The sequence below is a fragment of the Trachypithecus francoisi genome, unplaced genomic scaffold (assembly GCF_009764315.1).
Source record: "Trachypithecus francoisi isolate TF-2019V2 unplaced genomic scaffold, Tfra_2.0 Lachesis_group8, whole genome shotgun sequence".
NCBI classification, from domain to species: domain Eukaryota; kingdom Metazoa; phylum Chordata; class Mammalia; order Primates; family Cercopithecidae; genus Trachypithecus; species Trachypithecus francoisi.
This window is the reverse complement of record NW_022681473.1, coordinates 110,813,344-110,831,521: the sequence shown is the minus strand read 5'-3', so window position 1 is coordinate 110,831,521 and position 18,178 is coordinate 110,813,344. Positions and strand designations below refer to the sequence as shown.

The following is an 18,178-nucleotide window of genomic DNA, read 5'->3' as shown; positions in this document are numbered from 1 at the left end:
TGCACCCATTGAGACAGTAATGTGTTTTTTTATCTTTCATTTTGTTGATAAGATGTGCTACATTTGTTGATTTGCATATGTTGAAGCATCCTTACATCCCTGGCATAAATCCCACTTGATTATGGTGTATTATCTTGTTGATGTTTTGTTGGATTTGTCTTGCTAGTATTTCGTTGAGGGTTTTTGTGTTTGTTTATCAGATATATTGGCCTTAGTTTTCTTTTTTGGTTGTGTCTTTGTTTTGGTATCAGGGTTGCGCTGGCCTCATAGAATGAGTTAGAATTCTCTCGTCTTTGATTTTTTGGAATAGTTTCAAGATTGGTATTCATTCTTGTTTATACATGTGTTAGAATTTGGTTATGAATCCATCTAGCCCTGAGCTTTCTTTGTTAAGAGGCTTTTTATTCCAGATTCACTCTTTACTTACTGCTCTGTTCAAAATTTCTATTCTTCTTGATTTAATCCTGGTAGACTGTACTTTTCCAAAATTTCTCTGTTTCCTCTAGATTTTCCAGTTTGTCAGTGTACAGTCGTTCATAATAGTCTCTGGATGATCCTTTGTATTTCTTTGGTATCACTTGTAATGTCTTCTTTTTCATTTCTGATTTTATTTATTTGCCTCTTCCTCTTGTTTTCTTGGTTAGTCTAGCTAGCAGTTTATCAGTTTTGATTATTGTTTCAAGGAACCAATTTCTTGTTTTGTTGATCTTTTGCATGTTGCAATATTTCTATTTCATGTAGTTCTGCTCTGATTTTTATTATTTCTTCTGCTAATTTTTTTTTTTTTTTTTTGAGACGGAGTCTCGCTCTGTCGCTGGGACTGGAGTGCAGTGGCCAGATCTCAGCTCACTGCAAGCTCCGCCTCCCGGGTTTACGCCATTCTCCTGCCTCAGCCTCCTGAGTAGCTGGGACTACAGGCGCCCGCCACCTTGCCCGGCTAGTTTTTGTATTTTTAGTAGAGATGGGGCTTCACCGTGTTAGCCAGGATGGTCTCGATCTCCTGACCTCGTGATCCGCCCGTCTCGGCCTCCCAAAGTGCTGGGATTACAGGCTTGAGCCACCGCGCCCGGCCTCGTCTGCTAATTTTGGGCTTGATTTTATCTTGCTTTTCTAGTTCCTTTAGGTGCATTGTTAAATTGTTAATTTGTAATTTTTCTACTTTTTTGATGTAGGTATTTATTGCTATAAACTTCCTGGTTAGCATTGCTTTTGCTGTATCCCACAAGTTTTGGTATAATGTGTTTCAGGTTTCATAAATTTTAAAACTTTCATCTTAATTTATTTGTTGACCCAGTGGTCATTCAGGAGCATATTATGTAATTTCCATGTATTTGTATAGTTTCTAGATTTTGGTAATGATTTCTAGTTTTATTCCATTCCATTTTGTTTGGAGAAAATACTTGATATGATTTTAAGTTATTTAAATGTGTTGAACCTTATTTTGTAGCCTATCGTATGGTCTATCTTATAGAACGTTTCATGTGCTAATTAAAAGAATGTATATTCTGAGGTTGTTGCGTTGAATGTTCTGTAAATGTCTGTAGGGTACATTTGGTTGTAAGCCCAGTTTAAATCCAATGTTTTTCTGTTGATTTTCTTTCTAGATGATTTGTCTGAGAGTGGGGTGTTGAAGTCCCCCACTACTATTGTATTGAAGCACATCTATCTCTTTAGATCTAGTAATATTTGCTTTATGAATGTGGGTACTGCAGTGTTGGCATCTGTATTTAGAATTGCTGTATGCTTTTGTTCAATTGATCCCTTGTTCATTATTTAATGACCTTCTTTGTTGTTTTTTTTTTTTCTGTTTGTGACTTAAATTCTGTTTTATTTATTACATGTATAGCTGATCCTGCTCGCTTTTGATTTCCATTTACATGGAATAGCTTTTTCCATTCTTTTACTTTCAGTCGATATGTGTCTTTACTGGTAAGGTGAGTTTCTTAAAAGCAGCATATAGTTGGAATTTTTAAAAAATCTATTTATCCTCTCTATATTTTTTAAGTGGGTAATTTAATTCATTTATGTTCAAGGTTATTATTGATATGTGAGGCTTTGTTCTTGTCATACTGTTTACTGTTTTCTGGTTGTTTACATTTTATTCTTTTCATTTTTTAATTGTTTGTCATAGTTTGGTGGATATCTATAGTGGTACCATTTAAATCATTTTTGTTCTTCCTTTGTGTGATTACTTTACCAGTTAGTTTTATAGTCCTATGTGTTTTCATGATGGTAAATCTCATTCTTTAATGCCCAGGTTGAAGACTCCTGTGAGCATTTCTTGTAGGACTGGCCTAGTGATAATGAATTCCTTCGCCATTTGCTTATCTTGGAAATACTTTATTTGTTATTCATTTGTGAAGGATAATTTTGCAGGACATAGTATTCTTGGTTGATAGTGCTTTTTTTTTTTTTTTTCCCTTCAGCACTTTGAATATATTATCCCATTCTTTTCTGGTCTGTAAGGTTTCTGTTGAGAAATCTGTTGTTAGTTTGATGAGGTTTCCTTTACAGGTGATTAGGTGCTTTTCTCTTGCTGTTTTTAAGATTCACTTTTTATCTTTGGCTTTAGACATTTTTACTATAATGTGCCATGGAGAAGACCCTTTTGCATTTTATCTGCCTAGGGCTTGCTGAGCCTCTTGTATTTGGATGTCTAAATCTCTTGATAACTTGGGAAGTTTTCATCTACTATTTTCTTAAATAGGGTTTTCTAGTCCTTTCACTTTCTCTTCACCCTTGGAGATACTGATAATTTGAATATTTAGTTGCTTTATGTTATACCAAATGTCACAAAGGCTTTTTCTCATTCTTTTTTATTCTTTTTCCTTTATTTCTTGTTTGACTGTGTTATTTCAAAAGATTTTCTTTAAATTCTGAGAATCTTTCCTTTGTTTGATCTAGTTTGTTGTTGAACTTCCAATGTATTTTGCACTTCCTTCAAGAATACTTCCAGAATTTCCATTAAGTTCTTAAAAAAAAAACTATCTCTTTATTAAATTTCTCATTCATATCCTGAATTGTTGTTCTGATTTATTTGTATTTTTTTTCAGAATTATCTTGCATCTCACTGAACTTCTTTAAAATCAATGTCTTGAATTCTTTAATCGGGATTTTGAAAATTTTGTTTATTAAAATCTATTGCTGGAAAGTTATTGTGTTCCTTTGGAGGTATATTTCCTTGCTTTTTCATGTTTCCTATGTTCTTATGATGATACCTATGTATTTGGTGTAGCAGTCACTTCCTCCTATTTTTGAATTTACTTTTGTAGGAGACAACTTTTTTCTGAAGATATATTTTGGGTGTTGGCTGGGTAGAGCATTTTGGCTTTGATTCTGGGTGCATGCAGTAGTATAGCCTCTGTATGATTTCTTTGGCTGTAGGTGGTGTTATTGGTATCTGTGATTTCCTCAGTGAGTTCGGGTGCAGTTATTAGTGAAAACTGTAGTAAAGTTGTGCTGGGGACTGGGAGGCAATGTGGGTTAGTCTTCAGGCCCTAGTGGTGACAGTGGTGGGCTGAGAATGCCTATCTTTTTGCCCCAGAATGATGTACACTGGCATCAGTGTTCATGGTTACTGGCCAGCCAGTTCATGGGCCTCCAGGGGACTTGCTCAGATTCTAATAGTAGCAGGAGTGATCCAGGCAGATGGGCAGGTTCTTGGGTTCCTAGGCAGCCAGTGTGGCATGGGCTATGACAGCAGCAGTGGTGGGACAATTCTCTGGGTCCCGAGCAGTGTGTGTTGATGGCAATCTCCAGGCCTGCAGGTGGCCCTAACTGGTAAGTGCCAGCTGAGGTGGTAGTGGGTAGGAGTTTAGGCCTAACTTCAGGTTGCTAGGAGAGTGTTCAGGAACCTAACGTGGTGAATTGAGTTGGGCAAACCCAAGGATCATAGATTATGTGCTCTATCTCAGGGAAGAGAAACAAACCAGCTGGGTGGTCTTGTGCTCAGGTTCCCCAATAACAGCAGGCACCAGCCATGGTGAGAGGGAGTAGGGCAATATTCAGGCCCAGGCAGAGTGCCTGTGTGAAGTGTGGTGGGAGCTGTGCTGAGGCCCTCCAGCTGGAGAGGTTGGGGCTGGTATTGGTGGCCACAGCCTGGGCCAGTGGTTGGGCAATGCATGTCCCTGTCATGCCCCAACTGCAGTGGCACTTGCCCCTTACCCCTGGTGGCTGTAGCCCATGCCTAGCTCGTGCCACAGTCCTGGCTGTAGGTAGCTCCTGCCCAACTCGCACCTAAGTCCCAGTGGCAACTTGTACCCTGCTCACATCTCAGTCTCAGTCCTGGTGGTACACGCTTCCCAATACTGACAGCTGCAGCCCATGCCTTGCTTACTTCTTGGGCCTAGCTGTGGGAGTGCTCCCAGCTTGCACCTCAGTCCCAGCAGCAGCAGTCCATGTTTCCCTAATGCTCCGACAAGCACGGCTGGGCAGCAGGACAGCATGTATTCTGCCAAAGGCTAGGTTTGAAAATGATGCCTTTCTGTAGCTCCTTAGGTCTCAGAAAGGGTGTGAAATCCCATGCAAGCTCCGTTTCTGGAGTAGTTCTCTCCCACAATCTCCCAGCAGCTCCCTATGTTGGTTTCAGAAGTTAGGAATGTTAAGTTGCTGTTCCATGGCCAAGAATGCGTGAATCCATGGTGAAGTGGGCTGCTAGAAGCCCCTCAACTATCCTTTTTGTTGGAAAGTTACTCTGGCTCCTGCCAATCCTGGCCAAGCAGGCTGCCTCTCTTCTTTCTCCTTCCTTGCTTTTGGTGTTTTCAGTCACTTTTTCTGTTGAATTCCAGAGTTCTCACTTGGATAATGTATTTGAAGGATGATTGTTTACACATTATTTTGGTTCTTCTAAGTGGAGGATGCAAGCACAAAATCCTAATAGTTAGCTATCTTGAAGCCCCTTCTATGCCTTTTGTTTTCCGTTGATCTTTTTATTCTTTGGTACTTTTTCCCTCTTATACTGACTTGTTTTTTGATTAATTTTTTTGTGGTTCCATTTTACATTCTATCTTTATTATTGGCTTATTAGCTATGCTTCTTTTTCCAGAGGTTTTCTAAGATTTGCCTTAACTTAATCTTAAATTTACTGAGTGGAATTTTAAATAATATTAAAGTACTTCATGTAGAATGTAAGATTCTTAAAACAATATACTTCCATTTTTTCTTCTGTACTTTGTGCTGTTGATGTAATACATTTTACTTCTGCAAATGCTATAAACCCCATCACACATTGTCATTCTTTTTATTTTAGAGTCAATTATTTTATAAAGAAATGTTTGAAATGATGTTTTAGAGTGTCTTTTATATTGACAGATATGCCTAATTAATTTTAGTGTCCTCCATTCCTTCATGTAGAGTCAAATTTCAACCTGGTATTGTTTTTCTTTTGTGCAAGAAATTCCTTTCTTGTAGTGCAGGTCTGCGGCTGATGAATTAATTCAGCAATGACTGAATTAACTTCAGACAATCTTTGTTTGTCTGAGGAAGTTTTTATTTTGCTGTCATTTATGAAAGATATTTTTATTGGGTATGGAGACAGTTCTTTTCCTTCAGTGCATTAAAGATGCCTCTCCATTATCTTCTCATCTACATGATTTCTGGTAAGGTCTGTTGTCAATTATTTTATCTTTGTTCCTGTATTTGTAATACATCTTTTTACTCTGGCTGACTTTAAGATTTTTCTCTTTTGCACTGGTTTTCAACAGTTGGATTATGACATGTTTTGGTGTGGTTTTCTTTGTTTCTTCTACTTTAAAAATATTTTAAGATTTTTAAATTTGTGATTTTATAACTTCTATCAAATTTGAAAAAACTTTATGTCATTAGTTTTAAAAGTAATTTTTATATTCATTTTCTTCCTCCCTTCTCCCTATCCTTTTTTTAAACTCCAATTATACATATTTTAGACTGCCTGATATTTTCTCAGTGTACTAATACAATGTTCATATTTTTCCAGTCTTTTTCCTTTCTGTTTCATAGCAATTTCTATTGATGTTTTTAAGTTCACTAATCTTTTCTTCTGCAGTGTCTAATTTCTTAAACTCATTCAGTAAATTTTTAATCCCATATATATATATTTTTAACTTTAGTTCAACTTGAGTCCTCTTTATGCCTATTTCTCTACTCATTATGACCATGTTTTCCCCCACTTTCTTGACTATATGAAGTATATTCACAATATAGTATAAATATGTATATGTATATATGTATATGTAAATACATATATGTTTATAAATATGTTTATTTATACTATATTATAAATATACACATAAATATATGTAAGTTAGTATAAATATATTTATATAATATATTAATATCAATAATTAATCATGATTAATAATAATTTAATAATGATAAATTAATTTAATTATTACTACTATTATAATATATTATATATATTATGTATAAGATCTACATAAATTATATATGTTATATAAATATAAATTATATATAAATGATAATATAATGATATATATAAATTATATATTGTATATAATATAAATTATATATATATATAAATTATTATAAAAATATATCTATATTTATAAATCAATGCTTGTAATATATAAAATATATTCATATGCATATTGGCTGTTTTAATGTCATCGTTTGCTAATCCTGGCATTGGTATCATATGGGTCTATTTTTACTGATTGATTTTTCTCCAGTTTATAGGTATATTTCCTGTTTCTTTGCATGCTTAGTCATTTAAGGATTATTTTTAGGCATGGTAAAATATATATGACATAAAATGTACATTTTAATAATTTTTAAGTATACAGTTGAGTAGGGCTAAGTATATTCACATTGTGCAATAATTGCTAAAACTCTTTTCACCTTTCAAAACTGAAACTCCATAGTTATTAAAAAAAATTTCCCATTTCCCTTGTACTCCACCTGCTGGCATTCACCCTTCTACTTTCTGTTTTTATAAATTCGACTACTCTAGATACCTCATATAAGTGGAATTTGTCTTTTCGTGACTGACTTATTTCATTAGCATAACATGCTTAAAGTTCATCCATGTTGTAGCATGTGTTAAAATTTTCTTGCTTTTAAAGTCTGAATAGTATTCCATTTTATATATATATTCCACATTTTGTTTATCTATTCATCCATCAATGAACACTTGTGTTGCTTTCACATGTTAGGTACTGTGAATAATGCTGCAACAAATATGGGCATATAACAGATATCTAGTCATTTTTTATTGCATGCAAGACATTACTAATTTTACCCTGTTGCATGCTGGATTTTGTTGTATTCCTTTAATGATGAGACTTTTGCTCTAAGATGTGCACAAATGACTTGGCCTATGTTTGATAATATTTTAGGCCTATTTAGTTTTGCTAGGCAGATTCTAAATAATCTTTTCCTTGGAGCTAATTTGACTCTGGTACTGAAATAACATCCTTTTGAGGATTCTAAATGCCTCATGTATAGGAAGTCTTTTCACTTTCTCTAGTTGGAAAAATAAACTATTCTGAGTATATGTTTGTTTTAAGAATGATTATGCCTACTGATTTCTGTTCATTCTGTAATTGGCCTTGGGCAATTTTCTCCCTCACAATTCCAAACCAGTACTTAGCCAAAACCTTTAGTATACCTCTGTGCAGATCTTTGAAACCTTCTCTCTATGGTGCTTCTTCCTCGCTATTATTTTGCCTCATAAATTCTAGCAGCCTCAGTGTTTCTGAATTCTGAACTTTGTCTCCCCAGTTTAGCAAACTGCAGCTTGGAAACTCACATCGGGAAGTAAGCTGGGCAATTATACGGCTCACTTTATTCATTTATCTTCTCTTAGTGATCACTAATCATTTTTATAATTGTTTAAGATTGGAGGGTGTATTTTGTTCCTGGAAGTCTATCATGGCTGTTATCTATTCTTTTTAGGTCTAATTTCTTCCATTCAATATTATATCTGTGAAATTTATTTTTATTGTTACATATATAAGTAGTTTAAAATTTGCTGTGTAGTGTTCCATTGTATAAATATCCCACAATTTAAAAGACCTTCTATATTTATTTTTTATTTTTAATCGATACATATTTATTGGGCATATGTGATATTTTGATATATGTATACAATGTGTAATGTGATCAAATCACAGTGTTTAGGATACTCATCAACTCAAATATTTTTTCATTTCTTTGTGTTGGAAATATTTCAAATCTTTTCTAGCTGTTTTGAAATATACAATAAATTTTTGTTAACTATAGTCACCCTATTGTGTTATTGAATACTAGAACTTACTCATTCTATCTAATTGTGCTTTTTCTGAATCTATTGAGATGATTTTGTGGCTTTTGTCCATACAATGCAAAGTATCACCTTTATTTTTTGCATATGTTGAACCCTCCTTGCATCCCTAGGATAAATTCCACTTGATCATGTTGAATAATCTTTTAAATGTGTCCTCAATTTATATTTTTATTTTTTCTATTACTAATGGATATTTAGATAATCTCTACTTTTTAGCTACTAAAAGGAAATCCGTTGTAAACATATTTGTACATGTCTTTGGTAGATATAAACCCAGGATTTGTTTTTTAAAAATAATTTACTAAATCCTTTGGAAGATTGCATTTGTAGCAATAGCTGTTTAATCTATATGCATTTTTACCAATCATGAATTTTCTCTAGAAAGACCTTCACTTTGTAAATGGTTAATAGGAGTGAAGGGGGTCCGTTCATCCAATATCTTCTTGTACAATGTACCAGGAAGACTGTGTACTCTTATAAATGCCAACCTTAAAACTCAAAGATAATGCAAATAAAGATAAGGACTCTTTACGATGTAAATCTCCACAGACACATACATATCACTACAAGGTAGTGCACATATGCTGTGTATCCTTGTGGAGACACTACTATATAGAATAGCACGACTTTGGTATAATTAAGATTTTCTATTGAATCGCTACTCTGTACCTTTGTAGCTACTTGTCCTTAAGCAAGTTATGTAATTACTTGTCTTAGTTTTCTCATTTAGAGAATAGTATTAGTACAAATCTTACAGGTGTGAAGATTGAATGAGACAGCAGATGTTAAATACCCAGAGTAGTGAATTTTCCTGAGGAATTTGCTAAGTACTTTAAGGAAGGTCAGGGGTAAAGCCTGGATGAGAAAGAAAGCATTCTCCCTAAGGGTGCGTGCATGAACAAAAGCATGAAAATGGCCATTTATTTGGCATCTTTCCGAAATGATGTATTGAAAAGTTTGACTAGAGCAGTGAATTTGTAAAAAATAGTAGCTATTGAACAATTTGGGTGGAGAGGCAGGTTGGGACCAAATTTAAACCTGCCAGGTTGAATGATTCAATGTTATCCTGCAAGGGAGTAATTTTTTTGTGCAATGCAAAAATGTCTGAGGGAAAGGCAGCTTGGCTACGCTGAAAAGTTTGAAAGGGGAGGAGACAAGAGGCACAGAAAATCTGTGGTTTTCATGGGTGAGTAGACTCTGTGGGATACTGTCGCACTTTCCAAAAGAAGATTCTATCGAACCAGTCAGGCAGACCTGCTCACTGTGCTCTTGTTGGTCCCCTGCTTTCGGTGATTTCCTTCCCTTTTCTCTCTGCCAACTCATGTTCCAGTCTTCCTTCAGAACCTGGCTCAAGGTTCATCTCCACCAGGAGGCCTACTTGGTGTCTGGTCTATAACTGATTTTTAATCTGGGTCAATGATCTGTTAAAGAAAAATAGTCCCCCATTCTGACCTAGAGAAGTGACTGCTGAGAGATATGCCAAGTTTTGTAGACAGTGTTGAAAAACCACACCAATAGGGATCAGATCAGCCACTCTCCAAAAGAAATCAGAGAGCGAATCTGCTGGAAATAAAATCAACCCTTCCTCATTATGTTTTCCTCTTTGTGTACTTTTCCTGGGTTGATGCCCAGGTCTGGGAAGAGGAGAATGGATACAGCTCGGAGTGGGTTAGCTCTGAGTTCCTAGCATCTGTGTTCTTGGATCCCACAGCCTTTGGAGCAGGAGGTGGTCAGGTCAGATTGGTTATAAGATTTTTAATTAATGCACAGATTATGCCCAGTGTACAGGTCTACATACAATAGAAAACTTTGCATCACATTAATTTATAAAAATTATGAGACTGCTCTTAGCCTTGTGCTTATTTTGTGATTGCAGAGTAAAATAATTAGCTCTTTAACAGTTTTTAAGTTTGCCATTGGTTCAAATAACTTATTCAGTTCATTTCATGGTCATTTTAGTCAGTTTTCTTTCTATGAATTTTATTGTATCATTTACATAAAACAAAATTAATTCTTAAGGATATGGTTCAACGAGCTTCGACGAGTGTGTACCGTCACAAAACCACTGTCAGTGTCATTTTCATTATTCTTAAAACTTCCTTTATTCTCCTTTGCAGTAAATATGCTGCTTTAATTCCTATCTTCAGTCAATGGTCTGATTTCTGCAACTATAGTTTTCCTTTTTTCCAGAATGCTATGGAAATCAAATCTGGTTTCTTTCATTTAGCCTGATGCTTTTGAGATTTGCCCCTGTTGTTTCATTTATCAGTAATTTGGTGCTTTTTATTACCGAGTGGTATTCCACTGTAGGGATGTACAATAATTTGTTTATTAATTCACTAGTTGATGCACATTTGAGTCATTTCCAATTTTTGCTAAGAATAAAGTTTCTATAAACATTTGCATGCAGCTTTTTTTTTTTTTTTTTGAGACAGGGTCTCACTCTGTCAGCCGGGCTGGAGTGCAGTAGCATGATCTCTGATCACTGCAACCTCCGTCTCCCAGGCTCAAGCAATTCTTCTGCCTCAGCTTCCTGAGTACCTGGGATTACAGGTTTATGCCACCACGCCTGGCTAATTTTTGTATTTTTAGTAGAGATGGGGTTTCACCATGTTGGCCAGGCTGTTCTCGAACTCCTGACCTCAGGTAATCCACCCGCCTCGGCCTCCCAAAGTGCTGGGATTACAGGTATGAACCATGGCGCCCAGCCGCATGCAGGTCTTTACATGGGTATGTATTTTCATTTCTCTACAGTCCCAGGAATGGGACTGCTGGGTCATGTGGTAAGTGTATGTTTGACTTCATCAGAAACTGCCACACTGTTACCCAAAGCAGCTGTGCCATTTTGCATTCTCACCAGCAAAGCATAAAACTTCCAATTTCTCTGTATCTTTACCACTACTTGGTATTGTCAGTCTTTTAAATTTTAGCTGTGTAGGCCGGGGACGGTGGCTCATTCCTGTAACCCCAGCACTTTGGGAGACCGAGGCGCGTGGCTCACCTGAGGTCAGGAGTTTGAGACCAGCCTGGCCAACATGGCGAAACCTCTTCTCTACTAAACATACAAAAATTAGCCAGGCATGGTGGTGCATGCCTGTAATCTCAGCTACCCGCAAAGCTGAGGCAGGAGAATGGCTTGAACCTGGAGGCAGAGGTTGTGGTGAGTTGAGATCGCCACTGCACTCCAGCCTGGGCGATAGAGTGCGACTCCATCGCAAATAAATAAACAAATAAATAAATAATTAACTGTGTTTAATGGCATTTCATTGTGACTTTAACTTACATTCCTCTAATGAGTAATCATGTAAGCCTCTTTTTCAGTGCTTATTTGACATGTATATTTTCTTTAGTGAGATGTATATTCAAACATTTTGTACTTTTTACTAATGGATTGTCTTATTGAATTTTGAGAGTTCTTTATATATTCTAAATATGTTCTTTATCAGATATAAGTTTTGTTAATATTTCTTCCATGTAGCTTGTCTACTAATTTTCTTACGGTGTCTTTTGAAAAGCAGAAGTTTTAAATTTTGATAAATTTCAAGTTACCAGTTTTTTCTTTTATAGTTCATAATTTTTTGTCCTATATAAAAAATTTTTGCTTTACTCAAGATCATGAAGATTTTATCTTAGGTTCTACTTTAGGCATTTTATAGATTTAGATATATACATTATTTTTAAATTTTATTTATTGTTTTCTGTTTTTTTACTGTCATGGAAAATCAGGTTTTTATTTTTCCAAAAACTGCACCAAAGTAAAGCAAAGCTCTAGTTGATGTAGGTGTGTTGTGTAGGCATTAGCAGTAGTGCCCTCATCAAGCACTCATTGGACAGTAGCGCAACCCCAAGGAAGGAATAGTTAGCTCTATAAATCTTTAAATTCATGGCTATAATCCATTTCAAGATAATTTTTGTGTAGGGTGCAAGGTCAAGGTTGAAGTTTTTTTTTGTTTGTTTTTGTTTTTTTTTTCATGTGGATATCAATTGTTTTAGAGGCTTTTGGCTTTAAAACACTATCCTATCCTCATTGAAATAACTTGGTTCCTTCAGTGCAAATCAATTGACTGTATATATGTAGGCCTATTACTGTTCCCATGGGTCGATATGACTATGCTTATGCCAATAATCTACCACAATGACTGATTACTGTAGCTTTGTAGTAAGTCTGGAAGTCAGGTGGTATAATTCCTCCAAATTATTTTTCTTTTCCAAAACTGTTTATCCTAGGTCCTTTGCATTTCCATATAAATGTTAGAGTCAGTTTGTCAATTTCTAAAAACTTGCTGGAATTTTGCATGGGATTGCATTAAACCTATAGGTCAATTTGGGTAGAATTGGCTCAACAATACTGGGCCTTCTGATCCATATACACAGTTTATCTTTCCATTGACTTCAATCTTCTTTAATACCGTTCAGCAATATTTTGTAGTCTTCAGTGCATGAACTTTGGACACACTTTGTTAGATATACCATGAAATATTTTATAGTTTTGAGGCTATTTTAAATAATGTTAAAAAATTTTGGTTTTCAGTTATTTATTGCTACTATTTAGAAACACAAATAACTTTTATATGTTGACCTTGTAATTTCTGGGGCTGCTATCACAAACTATCACAAACTGGAGGGCTTAAAACAACATAAATTTATTCTTTCACAGTTCTGAAAGGCTGGAAGTCCAGAATCAAAGTGCCAGCAAATATGGTTCTTTCTGGAGGCTCTGAGGGAAGCATGTCCCATGCCTCTCTCCTCGCCTCTGGTGGTTGTCAGCAATGCCTGACGGTCCTGTCTTGTAGCTGCATCATTCCAGTCTCTGCCTCTACTGCTACATGGCATTCTCCCTCTGGGTTAGTCTCTGTGTCCAAATTTCCCTCTTCTTGTAAAAACAGCAGTCACCGAATTAAAGACTCACCCTGATCTAGTAAGTCTTCATCTTAACTCATTACATCTGCAAAGACCCTATTTTCAAATAAGGTCACATTCAAAGGTTCTTAACTCATTACATCTGCAAAGACCCTAGTTTCAAATAAGGTCACATTCACAGGTACTGGAGGTGAGGACTTGAACATATATTTTGGGGAGACACAGTTCAACCCACAACACTTGTGTCTTGCAGCCTTGCTAAATTCACTTACTAGTTCTCATATATTTTCCTGCAGATTATTTGGGGTTTTCTATATGGATGATCAGTCAGTTCACTTTTGACAAAACACCAGAGCCACATACAAACAAAGGTTTCTCTATATTAACCACCCCTCTTGTGTTATTGCCGTAGAGTTCGAGGTTTTTTTTTAAAAAAATGTTTCTGTTGATTCCAATCTTGACTAATCATGTTGAGTCTCTTTTTCAGCACTTATTTGACATGTCTATTTTCTTTGGTGAGATGTATATTAAAATATTTTGTACTTTTTGCTAATGGATTTTCTTATTGACTTTTGAGAGCTCTTTATATATTCTAAATATGTTCTTTATCAGGTATACATTTTGCCAATATTTTCTCCTAGTATGTAGCTTGTCAACTAATTTTCTTACAGTGTCTTCTGAAAAGCAGAAGTTTTAAATTTTGATACATTTCAAGTTATCAGGTTTTTCTTTTATAGTTCATAATTTTTTTGTCCTATATAAAAAATCTTAAGATCATGAAGATTTATCTTATGTTTTACTTTAGGCACTTTATAGTTTTAGCTCTATAAATCTTTTTTTAAATTTTTATTTATTGTCTTCTTTTCTTTATCATGGAAAATCTGGTTTCCTTTTTTCCAAAAATTGCACCAAAGTAAAGTAAAGCTCTAGTTGATGGTGGTGTCTTGTGTAGGTGTTAGCAGTAATGCCCTCACTGTGCACTCATTGGACAGTAATAAACCTTAAGTTGACTTTTCTAAATTATTTCAAGCTTCTCTTTATACTAGGTGCTGTCCATGTCATCACATGTTTTTCCAACTGTGTAGCAGAGTGGTGGATGAGAATGAAGTGAGTGAGGCATGTGCTCCAGCTGCAAAACTTAAGGAGACACCAAGACTTTGGAAATCAAGATAAATAATACCTTTATGCAATATTTTAAAAGTAGACATTCACGTAACAATCCATGATGAACAAAATATCAACAATATAAATAAAGATAGAGGATTTTGCCCTGTATTCACATGACCCTGCCTCACTCGCCTCACCCTAAATCTGGCCCTGCTGTCTTGATTGCTATCAGCTGCTCTTTCTGAATGTGATCAATGTCAGTGAAACAAATTATAAGGTGTTTAGCATGGCTTCAGGCACCAATTTTGCCAAGCTCAATACAAATCTTTTTTCTCCTACTTTCACCTGATTTAATCCTGTGGTTCAGTTAGTTCTCAGTCTTCCAGTTCTCAGTCTTCCACTCTTTTTTAAAAATTATTATACTTTAAGTTCTAGGGTATATGTGCACAACGTGCAGGTTTGTTACATAGGTATACATGTGCCATGTTGGTTTGCTATCCCTATTAACTGGTCATTTACATTAGGTATTTCTCCTAATGCTATCCCTCCCCCTGCTCCCTACTCCATGGCAGGCCCCGGGGTGTCATGTTCCCCGCCCTGTGTCTGAGTGTTCTTGTTGTTGAATTCCCACCTACAAATGAGAACATGTGGTGTTTGGTTTTCTGTCCTTGTGATAGTTTGCTCAGAATGATGGTTTCCAGCTGCATCCATGTCCCTGAAAAGGACATGAACTCATTCTTTTTATGGCTGCATAGTATTCCATGGTGTATATGTGCCACTATCCAGAATCTACAAAGAACTTAAACAAATTTACAAGAAAAAAACAACCCCATCAAAAAGTGGACAAAGGATATGAACAGACACTTCTCAAAAGAAGACATTTATGTAGCCAACAGACACATGAAAAAATGCTCATCAACACTGGTCATCAGAGAAATGCAAATCAAAACCATAATGAGATACCATCTCACGCCAGTTATAATGGTGATCATTAAAAAGTCAGGAAACAACAGATGCTGGAGAGGATGTGGAAAAATAGGAATGCTTTTACACTGTTGGTGGGAGTGTAGACTAGTTCAACCATTGTGGAAGATCGTGTGGTGATTTCTCAAGGATCTAGAACTAGAAATACTATTTGACCCAGTGATCTCATTACTGCGTATATATCCAAAGGATTATACTCTTCCATTTTTTTTTTTTTTTGAGACGGAGTCTTGCTCTGTCACCCAGGCTGGAGTGCAGTGGCCGGATCTCAGCTCACTGCAAGCTCCGCCTCCCAGGTTTATGCCATTCTCCTGCCTCAGCCTCCCGAGTAGCTGGGACTACAGGCGCCCGCCACATCGCCCGGCTAGTTTTTTGTATTTTTTAGTAGAGACGGGGTTTCACCGTGTTAGCCAGGATGGTCTCGATCTCCTGACCTCGTGATCCGCCCGTTTCGGCCTCCCAAAGTGCTGGGATTACAGGCTTGAGCCACCGCGCCCGGCTACTCTTCCATTTTTTAAGGAAATGATACCTGTTGTGATAGGTTACATGTACAAGCTTGGTTTCAGGTCAAAGTCACAATTTCAGAGCATATTCTGGATATATGCTGGATATATGAGAGTATATGTCCAATCCACAAGCCATACAGGAAAATTAGAATAGATTTACATACAAAAATCTATCTACATTCTTTCTGCTCTGCTTGTCTAATTTCTACCATCACGTGCCCTGTCTCCCAGCCATGTTATTGTGCCAAAGGCGGAGAGCTGACCCACAGTGAGCCTATTGCATTTTCTTGTCTTTTAATTTGGAATCTGGTTTCAGAAATCATGTAGTAAGAACCGTGTGGAGAGGAATTGGAACATCCAAACTCCCAAGCTGTTTTGCACCCAATTCTAACTTGTGAACTGAGAAGCAGAGAAAGTTTATTAGCAAAGGGAGAAGTTTGATGCAGAGAGGCAGGGATGAGAGATAGAGAGGTAGAGTCAGACTTGGCTTCCTAACGGTTTTCCAGTTCATACTTTCAATCTCTTCCTGAGATCCAACTCTATCCCTTCTTTTGAATTCTGTGAGATACCACATCATTCATGTAACAAACACCACGGCTCCACTTTTTTTTCTTATACTTCGAATTTGCTTTCATTAGTCCAAATTAGAGAACCTTGGCTAATATGCTGTTTCCAACTTTCGAAATTAGATGCTTTATCCTCCCTGGGATTCTAAGGAAACTTTTGCAAACTGCTCTTTCCAGTGCTTTTCCCTTGTTAAAATCATTTCCTTTAGGAATACAGTTATTCTTTTCTTTCTTTCTTTTTTAAAAAAAAAACTTTATTTCCATTCTTCTTTCTTTTATACATTTCCCTGGTGATCCTCATGCTCACCTCATTTGCATGGTTCCCAAGTTTACTCTTCCATTATATTCTGTTTTTTCTTAGCATGTTTTTGGTCTATCCCATTGTTAGTGTTTATTAAGTATCTGCATTGTGTAAAAGATACAGTCAGATTTCTCTTATTTTCCACCCTATTCATTACCCAAGGTCAATTTAAATATTATTTTCAACCATACTGCCAAAAGCAATCTACAAATTCAAGGCAATTACCATCAAAATACCACTGTCATTCTTCACAGAATTAGAAAAAACAATTCTAAAATTCATATGGAACCAAAAAAGTCATGCTGCATAGCCCAAGCATGACTGAGAAAAAAGAACAAATCTGGAGGCATCACATTACTTGATTTTAAACTATACTATAAGGCCATATCACCAAAACAGCATGGTACTGGTATAAAAATAGGAACATAGACCAATGGAACAGGATAGGGAACCCAGAAATAAACCCAAATACTTACAGCCAACTGATCTTCAACAAAGCAAACAAAAACATAAAATGGGGAAAGGATGCCCTATTCAACAAATAGTGCTAGGATAATTGGCAGGCCACATGTAGGAGAATGAAACTGGATCTTTATCTCTCACCTTATACAAAAATCAACTCAAGCTGGATCAAGAACTTAAATCTAAGACCTGGGACTATAAAAATTCTAGGAGGTAACATCAGAAAAACCGTTCTAGCCATTAGCTAAGGATTTCATGACCAGGAACCCAAAAGCAAATGCAATAAAAACAAAGATAAGGCTGGGCATGGTGGCTCACACCTGTAATCTCAGCACTTTGGGAGACTGAGGCAGGTGGATCACCTGAGGTCATGAGTTCAAGACCAGCCTGGCCAACATGGTGAAAACCCATCTCTACTAAAAATACAAAAATTAGCCGGGCGTGGTGGCAGGTGCCTGTAATCCCAGGTACTCGGGAGACTGAGCAGGAGAATCGCTTGAACCTGGGAGGTGGAGGTTGCAGCGAGCTGAGATTGTGCCATTGCACTCCAGCCTGGGGGACAAAAGCGAGACTTCATCTCAACAAAACAAAACAAAACAAAACAAGAAACAAAGATAAATAGCCTGGGCTTAATTAAACTAAAGAGATTTTGCACAGCAAAAGGAATAGTCAGCAGAGTAAAAAGACAACCCACAGAGTGGGAGAAAATCTGCACAATCTATACACCTGACAAAGGACTAATATCCAGAATCTACAACAAACTCAAACAAATTAGCAAGAAATAAACAATCCCATCACAAAGTGGGCTAAGGACATGAATAGATTAATTCTCAAAAGAAGATATATAAATGGCCAATACACATGTGAAAAAATGCTCAACATCACTAGTGATCAAGGACATGCAAACCAAAACCACAATGTGATACTACCTTACTCCTGCAAGTATGGCCATAATCAAAAAATCAAAAGATAATAGATGTTGGCAGGGATGCAACAGAGAGGGAACACTTCTACGCTGCTGGTGGGAATGTAAACTAGTTCAACCATCATGGAAAACAGTGTGAAGATTCCTTAAAGATCTAAAAGTAGAACTACCATTTGATCCAGCAATCCCACTACTGGGTATCTACTC

General features: G+C 36.4%; 1 non-coding gene and 1 pseudogene across 1 annotated transcript; both read right to left on the bottom strand.

Moving 5' to 3' along the window:
- Positions 1-11,994: 11,994 nt before the first annotated feature.
- LOC117081882 lies at positions 11,995-12,120 on the bottom strand. The gene has a single exon (XR_004436356.1). It is a non-coding gene; the product is annotated as a U4atac minor spliceosomal RNA (small nuclear RNA).
- A 1,892-nt stretch (positions 12,121-14,012) lies between these two features.
- Positions 14,013-14,131, bottom strand: LOC117081883 (annotated as a pseudogene).
- Positions 14,132-18,178: the final 4,047 nt, after the last annotated feature.